Source organism: Cryptomeria japonica, chromosome 10, assembly GCF_030272615.1.
Source record: "Cryptomeria japonica chromosome 10, Sugi_1.0, whole genome shotgun sequence".
In the NCBI taxonomy this organism is placed as follows: Eukaryota; Viridiplantae; Streptophyta; class Pinopsida; order Cupressales; family Cupressaceae; genus Cryptomeria; species Cryptomeria japonica.
Window position 1 is genome coordinate 440,029,934 of NC_081414.1, and position 10,192 is coordinate 440,040,125.

Below are 10,192 nucleotides of genomic sequence, written 5' to 3' on the forward strand. Positions count from 1 at the left end.
ATAAGAAGTGCAAATCTGGTTGTAAAAGGTAGTGTCCCTTTCAAAGGGTAGAAATAATGAAGAGTTTCACTTTCACAAAGGGTGCTAATGGTAAAATGGTGCACCTCTTGCCAAAGGGCATACATGATGAAGAGGTGTGACCTCTCCCTCACATCAAGAGATATAAAGGAAATGAATCAAAGCATGCAGTGAATCACCATCGATCAGATCAAATTAAAAGTGTTATTAAGTTACAAGTAGTAACATCCTCTTTCTTGGTGGTATGCATGAGGATGTGCTTAATATATCAAGCTTGATAATGTTCTTATGCAAAATTTAATAGTAATATTAATATGGACTGTATGATAGTCATACTTAATTTCATATATATTCATAATATAGGAGAAGTTTGTACACTCATAGTCTAGCCCTTGATCTTTCACTAATGCCTTCATAGGGATAGGTTGGTTTGTGTAGGGAGAGGTGGAGTAATTCTATCACAAGACGAGTAATTCCCAAGATGGGGTAAGGACATATTTCTGAAGCCTTGAGGTAGTGTCTCGAGATGGGCATGAATAGGTGCTCCTGAAACCTTGTTGGAGCTTACTTATAGAATTTTTCCAACCACCTTAGCATGGTAATTCTACCATCCTTTGTCAAGGTTAGCAAAGAATTGAGCGCAAACCCTTAAAATAATTAGTATTAATTGTATTATGAGGAATTAGATGCTTTCCAATCTCAATAACTTAATTTAAGACATAATAATGTTTAATAATTATTGGGAAACACGTATCCTTCTAGTAGGGGACATTACATTCGAACTTGCAGACTAAGGCACACAAACTTAGGCAAGATACAAGATAAAGAGTTACACAACTGAAAAATACTTCTTTAGGGCAAGATACAAAACAACTTTACAGATATTAAAGGAACAACAAACTAAACTGTATACAAAAGAGCATATGACAAAATGCAGATCACAATTCACAACATAATACTATCTGTCTACTATACAATACATCTGAACCTCTAATTCTCTTCAACTTCACGTTATATTCACATTGCACACCTCACCACATTACTTACTACATATCCATACTAAAACCTTACTGATCTATCTAATATATATCAATCAGATCAATCATAATCTCTTCTAAGTCGGCCAAAAGAAAAGTATAATGTGTATATGACATCGACCCAAAATATATCATCTAAAAGGTAAAGAGCACGTGTGAGGGTTCACACCAAGTCGACACACCTTTCAATCATCATCATAAACATTTGCACGTAACCACTTGGATTGATATGCATAATCCAATACAAACTGATTCACTTAATCCAAAAATATCTTAATCCGGACCCAAAAATAGAATAAGCTATCCACCACAAAAGAACCTTAATACCTTAGGAATAGTAACAATTGATTTCTCGAACAAGCGATTCAAGAAAATATAGGGATCATTGAGGGTCCTTGTTTCTCGAACAACTCTCTGGAATCAAACATCTTAAGTGCATGGATTATGAAGATTACCGACAGTCCTAACCCCAACCATAATAAAAGGCTAGAAGCTAAATGGCAAACCCCTCCTTATGGTTGGTTCAAAGTTAATTTTGATGGTGTTGCCAAAGGTAACCCAGGTCCTTTAGGTTGTGGAGCTGTTCTAAGAGATGACAAAGGAACGTGCAAGGAAATGGTTGTTGTCCCTATTGGAACCCAAACTAACCATAAAGCTGAAGCAATGGCAACTGTCCAAGGTATCCTCCTAGCTAAAAAATAGAATTATCCCTACCTATGGATTGAAGGGGACTCAAACAATATGATAAATTGTCTTAAGGGGATCTCAAAACCATCATGGTCGATCAATAATATAATCATCTCTGCTATAGACCTTATTAGCACTTTTAAAAAAAGCTACATTTCCCACATTTACCAGGAGGCCAATGGCTCTGCTGACTGGGCTGCCAATGCGGCGGTTAACAAAGAGGAAATGATTACGTGGACGGGAGAACAAGGACTCCCCAAAAATGTTAGACAAATCATTTGTAATGATCGATATAGAAGCACTCCAAATATTCTTGATGGATAGGATAATTATGAAAAGGACTAATTGGAGTACTTCGAGTCATTATAATAGTGAGAGACTCATTCATTATAATATCAATGCCATTAGTTCCCACTCTTTCTGGGTAACTTTGATAGTTCCAAAAATCTCTCTGGCTACTTTGCTCTGCAAGTTTTAAAATTTGGCTTTGAATAGTGACAACATGGGTGGTAACAGGAGGCGATACGAACCAAGTAGTTGCAAAGAATGGAAATAGAAGGAGGAGGTATGGGGTATTCTGCAAAAGGGTGGTTTCTTGAAATTCATGGAGAGACTCCACGGATGAGATGGCATGGTCACCAGTTTTTTCTGTAAAAACTGGAGAAAGGGTATGCTGAAAATGGGAGACCAAACAGTTAAAATTGATGAAGATTTAATTGCTCAAGCCACAGGCCTTACTAGAGAAGGGTGCAACTTCTACAGAGATAGGAAAGTCAGTAAGGAAGCTATTGAAAGATACTTGGATACCAAGAAGGAGAAAAAATGACTGGTAAAGTTGAGAAAAACTTACTACCCGCCTAGGGCTTTTGCCAAACCTTGGCGGGAGGTCCTCTTTGTTTTAATGCGTTATATCACTTTAGATGGTAGGTTCAAAAAAGTTTATGGTTATCACTTTGTTTTGCTGAATCACTTTAGGCACAATGAAAAGGTTAACTTCCCTTATTTTCTGCTCTTTTTGATGAATACAAGCATTAAGGCCTACAAAGAGAACCCATTGGGTGATACTGCCATGCATCAAGGCCTAATGGTCCTAATTTATGACCATCTCAAGGCCAACCAAATTTCTCGGATGTAGCCCTCTGTGGATTCTAAGGATGAGGGGTCTGACCCTACCTTCTCAGAGGAAGAGGAGTCTGACAGTGACCCTTCGACTGATACTAAGGAAAGCATGGATATCTCAGATTATGAAAGTGGGAAGAAGAGGAAATACATCAAAACTAGACCTTCATCCTCTAAGGGCAAAAAGCCTAAAGGTAGATCCCAGATTAGCATTTCTTCAGAAGAGGAGGTCTCAGATGACTCTAAGGAGGAGAACCCTCAAGGGTTGCTAAAGAAGAAGACAAAAGCTCACACCCAGACCAGGAAAAAGCACAAGAAGAAAGAGGAGATTGTTAAGGAACCGGAAGTCCACAAGCAGGCAAGGGCCTTGGAAGCTGATCAGAATCTGGAAAAGGAGACCATGGAAGAGGCTCTTAGGGTTGTAGACATAACTACCACCCGACACACCCCTAAAGAGGAACAAGAAACCCTTGGAAAAGCTGACCCCCCCTCTAACCCTCCCCCCGAGGGTATGCAAGGTTTCATGGAAACTATGGAGTGGCTTATTAATGGTTACAAGAAAGCTGTGGATGAAAACAAAAAACTCTGCAATAGAATCTTGATCTTGGAAACCATCAATACTGGGGAAGGGAAGACCATGGCCAACTACATAGAGGACCTGAAAAGAACCATTGCTAAAGCCGAAAACATAAGAGATGCCTTCAACCCCAGGTTTGAAAAAATAGAGAAGGATTTGCTGGAAAGGAAAAATCATGTTGACACTAATGACCAAACTCTCTCGGATACTATTAGCAAAGTCGGCAAAATTAAGGAGTGTCTGAAGAGCATTGCTGAACAGAGCCTAAGCATCCTGAAGATCTCAGCTAACAACACCAACACTCTCATTAGCAAACTGGATGAAGAAAAGGAAATCCTGGACATTGACCCAGAAACTGAAGGAATAGGGGAAGTTTAAGGTCCTAGAACCTGTACCAGAGGTAAAAAGAAGGAAAAGAAATGTAAAAAGGATCTGGAAGACCTTAAAGCTGTCAGGGCTACTTACAACGAGCTGGTGATAAAGGCAGAGGACCTGTTAAAGAAAATTATTGTGTAGCGCCTTCTTTGTTTCTTTGTTGTTATTTGTTTTGCTGTCCTTTTGGTTTGCTGGCTTTTTTGCCAGTCATTTTGTATGCGGTTCTTAAACACTGGTCTTTTTGGTGTCTTATTTTAATCATCTATGTTAAAAGTTTCGGAACCTGAAAACCTGCTTTTTTAATTAATCAGAACAATTGATTTACAATAATGTTAAGATGAGGAAGGTAATGCATTCCTCCATGAACTTATAAAACCAATGTCAAAACAAAAATGTTGTGCACAAACAACTATCCAAACAATTTGGAAATTTGAAGACAAGTTGGCAAAACAATTTTGCAATAGACAACATGATCATCTTGTTGGTTGAAAATTTTGTAAACTGTGGAAGTTCACAAAATTGTGGTTTCACCCACAGTGTGTGAGATTAAAATCTCTACTACTTACAAGGGAGGGCTCCTCCTTTGCTTATTACTCTAACTTAAAACAAAATTCTAACTACGAAGCCTATTCTAATCTTGGGCGTTACACCATCTCATTCTCTTTCTTCATAATAGATGCTTATCCTTTTCTCTCTTTTCTAAAAGGATATTATAATTTAGAGCAATAATGATTTAAACAATGTTAAAATTCATATGAAACAACTTAGGAGGATATATAAGAGATTTACAAGTAAGAAGCAAAGTTTATATAAAAGCACACATTCTTCTATTGCTTCCCGGGATGAGAAAATAATGGTGAAGCTCAAAGTCTTCAGCTCACTATTATCCTATCTACCTTTAATAATAACATTTGTAACCCAAACGAATTTCTTTAAATATAAATAATAAAGCTCAAAGTCTTTATGATGATATTTTTATACAAAATCGCAAGATATACTTACTACAAGGTAACAAGGTAAAGCTCAAAGTCTTTATGATGTTATCCTCGAACAAGTTTTACTCTATCAATTTGAAAATGTAGCACAAAGTCTACACAACCAAATCTATTATACTCTTTCATTGTATCCCTATAAAATTATTTTACCCAATCAATTCAATTACCATGACAAGAATGGCATAAGAACACTCTCACCATAGAACACAATGAAATCAACACAAAGTTTGAGTGCTAAAGATTTTTCTTTATTGACTGAATTTAGAAAAAATCATGAATGAACTCAAATTTTCACTTTGATTTTCACTTTGGCAGAGTCTAGTTTCATATAGATAAAAGATAAAAATTACAATGAGCACCCTCATATATATAGGGGAGGGGCTACGAGCGAAATTAGGAAAAACTCGACTAACTATGACTAAGTCAAAAGTAGAGTTTGAATTGACTTAGGATCCGTGCACTACTAAATGCAAAACTAAATATATAAAATGATACTTGAAGTGTCGATTGGATTTACAAAAATGTACCTATAGCTAGAAAGCATGAAAAATGACTTAGAAGTGTTTGGATTTCCATCTTGAGCATCTTCATCTCCATTTTTCTTCAAGAAATCCTCAAACTTTTGGAGAGCAATGTGTAATTTTGAATCCTCTGGTTCATTAGCATGACCTAAAATGATTTGATCTCATGTAATTGAGTCCATCAAGATCGAATAGTTTTCCTTATATTTCTTCAAGATGGTTTGCACATTATCTAAGATAGGTTGAATTTATATTAATTTATCAATTGATGAGAGAGAGAAACCAACTCTCTCGACTTCAACTTGAATGAGCAAATTGAATTCTTGTATGGACGGATCTAGGGGTAGTAGCTTATGATCTTGATCAAGTAGGTCACAAGGAAGCTCATCAATTTTGTTAGTGATTCTCTTCACTTTCTTCTCACCCTAACCTTTTACCTCTTCTCGATCTTCAATGAGCTACTCTAAAACTTCCATACAATGTTTTAACAAATCTTTGTATTGGTCATACATTTTCCTTGAAGGAATTGCATCATGATCAGACAAAACATCTAGAGAGAAGTCTTTGAGATTTGTCTAGGCATCAAAATCCTTCTCATGAGTAGTTGTTGCCTCCAAGAAAACTTTTAGTGTTGCATCCATTTCAGATTCACACTCTACACATTATTAATCAATTTGATGGTAGAACTTGAGAGGTAGATTCCTTTTCCCGAGCATCCTATCCATCCATTCTCTGTTGCCTTTCCTTGTGAAGTAACCCACTTGTCTTGATTGATGACTTGTTCATCAATTGAAAATGTAACTGTCTCAATTACCTCTAAAGAATTTGTTATCTTAATCAATACAGAGGTGAGTTGTTCCACTTGTTTCTTAAGTTTATCTTTCTTGACCTTTTTGTCATTATACCTGGCCATAAGAACATTGAAAGTTGACTGATGTCTTCCATTGTTCCTTCATGGGTTTGCTTCCCAAGCTCAACCCTCCTTATCACATAGTCCTTTGCTTGGACTTTACTTATATTATTATCAAGAGGAGGCTTCACAACTTCTGTATACTTGTTCTTGGTACTAACTACCTTAACCCTTAAGATGCTCTTGGATTTCTTTACAGTCTTTATCTTGATAGGAACTAGTTGACCGAAATCAAAATCATCAAGAGATATAGCCCACTTCTTTCTTTTAGGAGTGTTAGAAAGAAACTAGGGTGGCAAGATGGAATCATCATCAGTACCTATAGCCAATGGCTAGAAAGAAGTTCCTTGACCTTAAACAAGAGTAGTTACAATTGGAGTAGTAAAATTCACAATAGAAGATGGGTTTTCAACAGTTGATACATTTGGTAATGGTCCCATATCTGATACGAACTTATCAAAATCCTTGAACATGGATGTAGATACTTCAGACAAACTTGGGAAAGTGAAGATTTTTTTTTCATGTTATCTTGAGGAGTATCTAAGACAACTTCACATGCAAAAGAAAAAACAATAAGAATGGTCACACTAGGAGAATTTTACACATATGAAATAGTGGACCCAAATGGAATGGATTCAGAAACATGAACTTGAGAAGAAGTAGCAACTAAAATAGGACTTGATACCTATGGGACACGACCTTTTATGTCTTCATTTTTAATGCCTCTAGAAATCTCTGGCGGGGATAAATTTAAGAAACCACCCCTCGGGCAACTGTGTAAAATCCTGGCGAATCAAATATTATTTTCGGGGGGAAATTTTCATATGGATGGCGATTTTTTTTTTCAAAATAGGGCAAAAAATTATTTTGTATTGGCAATTTTTTTCTAGGGTACAAAAATTCCATAAATTTCTGGCGAATTATACCTTGTTCTATGGGGAAAATATATATTGTAGGAGGCGAATAATTTCTGTTAAAAGGAACAAATATATAATTGTATGGGAAAATTTTTTTACTCTGAAGGAAAAATTATTTAAATGTATTAGCAATTTTTATCGACCGCTTGAAAATTATTTAATTTGTTTTGGCGAATATTTTGTTATTTATGGAATATATAATTTATTGGCGATTTCATGAATTCATTACCATTAATAGATAAGGCACATCACATCACATCACATCAGTGCATCACATTGAGTCCAGACTCTGTAGGAATGTATAATAAGCATGGCCTTTTTGACACGTGAAGGGTAATACATACCTAAAATCCATCAATGATTCTAAACCATTTGATGATCGTAGATCAATGGCTGAAGTTTTATTTCGGCCCAATTTTCTAAAGAGAAGATAGCTCACCAAAAAGTACCCGGAATGGAATTGGATTCAATAGACATGTATCAAATGTCACAAAACATGATCGATAATTTTAGTCATTTAATATATATCTATTCACTTACTGCAATCCACTCTATCCCCATGACTTCCAATGTGGTACTGGTTTATAGCTGTTTCCAATTTCGCACACTCATGCATTTATGGGAAATATTTGCAGAGATACAAAAGATTTAAAAAAATTTAAAGCAATTAATATGGTTAGAGAAGTAATTATTACAATCAAGAGCTTCAATTATTTATATACGATCTTTGCTTCTTTCATCTTCAATTAGCTTTTTCCATTTGGTAGATAAATCATCGGAGCTCACGGTATTTAAATTCTTCCTCTGGTTTAGGTTTATAGCTTCAGGTTGTTTAATTTGTTAATCTGTTTTCTCAAGATGGACACTCCCATCCGCTTGAGAAGCATTTTAGTAGAGGACCTTTCTAGGCTCCATTAGAGACCAAACCCTCCAATCAGTCTACAAGGAGGTTGGGTCATTCACCAATGAGGCTGTGTGGATGGTGCTGGGCAGAGAGTTTCTACGAAACGAAAAAATAGATACCGTGTTAACATGAACATTACATCCCAGTTCTTAGTGTCTCTTCTGGACCTTAGAGGAGATAAGGTGGATATACTGATGCTGTTAAGGAAGGTTTTTAAGGAAGACTTCCTTGGAGATGACATTACTGTTGTCGTCCTTGCAGAAGTAGGGGTGGGGATCCCTTGGGCGAGTGAACTATACAAACTTCTCCTCCCTGACCAAACAGTTCCAGTGGCCAGGCAACCGTTTCTCCTGAACCTGAATGCGGAGCACTTGATGCGTCACAGGAAATGGGTGCAGATTGGCAGGGATTTCCTCTGGAAATGGTTTCCCCTGGATGACTTTCCAAACGACATGTGGCTTGAAGAATTCTCTTAGCTTATGCCATCTGAAGAATTCTACATAGAAGGAGGGCCAGATTCTTAGGGCAAAGTTGTAAACCATCCTGTTGGTTTGATAATGATTGTAATGTATTCATCACTTGTTGTCATTAATGAAATACTCTCTCACACACATATGATTACATTGACAACCGGTGTAACTTCAATTGGTTTACACTGTCAACCGGTATGTTTAAGGTTTATCTCTAACCGGTACTTTGTGTCAACCGGTATGTGCATAAGAGACAACCTATGGCTACACTAAGTCGACATCAAAATGAAGATGAAGATGAAGATGGAGATCAAGCGGAAGATTCCTGGACAACGGTTCACATGTTTTGTTCCAACCGGTATTGACTGTTCTAACCGGTATCTGATTTTGTGATGAGTTACCAACACCAACTTCTTGGTGGTCATTTTTGTGATGAGTTTTGATCACTTGTCTAGATACACTGCACCTAGGAAATTGTGTTTTGATTTCCTTAGGTCGACATAAGATTTGAATGTCTATTTTAAGACATCTTAGTGAATCATTTGAAATATATAGAGAATGAGTATGGTTATGATGTTATGTGAATACTGATATGGATCAAGAGTGAAAGCTTTTATTGAAGAGCGATAAGTGTGAAGATGAAGAGAAGTGTTGAATGTACTTAAAAGCATCTGATCAAGAAAGGGTTGTGCTACTCAGAACATATCAAACCATTCTTGTTGTTTTCTAATCATTACAATAGAATCAAATCCCCTAACTAGGTAAGCTCTAACAAGCTTCATTGTACAAATCCTCTAACAAGGTGATCCATTAGTTTGGATTCTCAAATCCTCCAATGAGGTTACTCCTAACAAGGTAGTACTCTTAACAGGGTATAAGCTTCTAATCAATCTTTGGGATCTCTAACAAGATTCACTCCTAGCAGAGCACTTTGTAGACCTTAACCGGTCAGTTATCTATTACTGCAGATAGTTAACTTGTGAGTTCCATCTCACCGTGGTTTTTACCTATTTGGGTTTTCCATGTATAAACACTTGTGTTATGGTGGATGCTTTAATTTTTGTGGATGCTGTTATATCATTTTGGATAGCATGTATTTTGTTTAAATGCTTGGTTAAGTTCATCTACTAGTTAGTGTTTGAAGTAGTGTTTTATTTGGTGTCACTGATTCACCCCCCACTCTCAGTGCTTTTAAAGTTCATCAATTGGTATCAGAGCCTAACTTCTTTGAAGCCTAACCGCTTAGAAGGGAGTCTTGAAACTACCATGGGGGACATGAGCTACTTCAAGATGGCTAGAGAGATAGAAGCTAGCAGAAATGAAGTTGAATCCCTTAGGGGTAAACTGAAAGCTTCTCAAGTCAAAAGGAGAGAGCTATTTGAAAAACTGTTAGAAATATCTGATAATAGTTCTTCAGATGAAGCCAATATTGAAGCTTTAGCAGAAGAAGTTGAAAAGGTGAACGGTGAGAAATTGAATCTAAGGAGAGAACTAGAAGGTCTCACTATCCGCATGAGTCAGGAACTGGAAGCCAAAAGAGCTACTAAAGATCTTATCAAGGAAAGAGATCAAGAGATTATAAAGATAAAATGGGAAAAAGACACTATGCATGAGAACTTGATTGCTGAAACAGAAGAAAAGGAGAACCTAAAGCTAGATCTT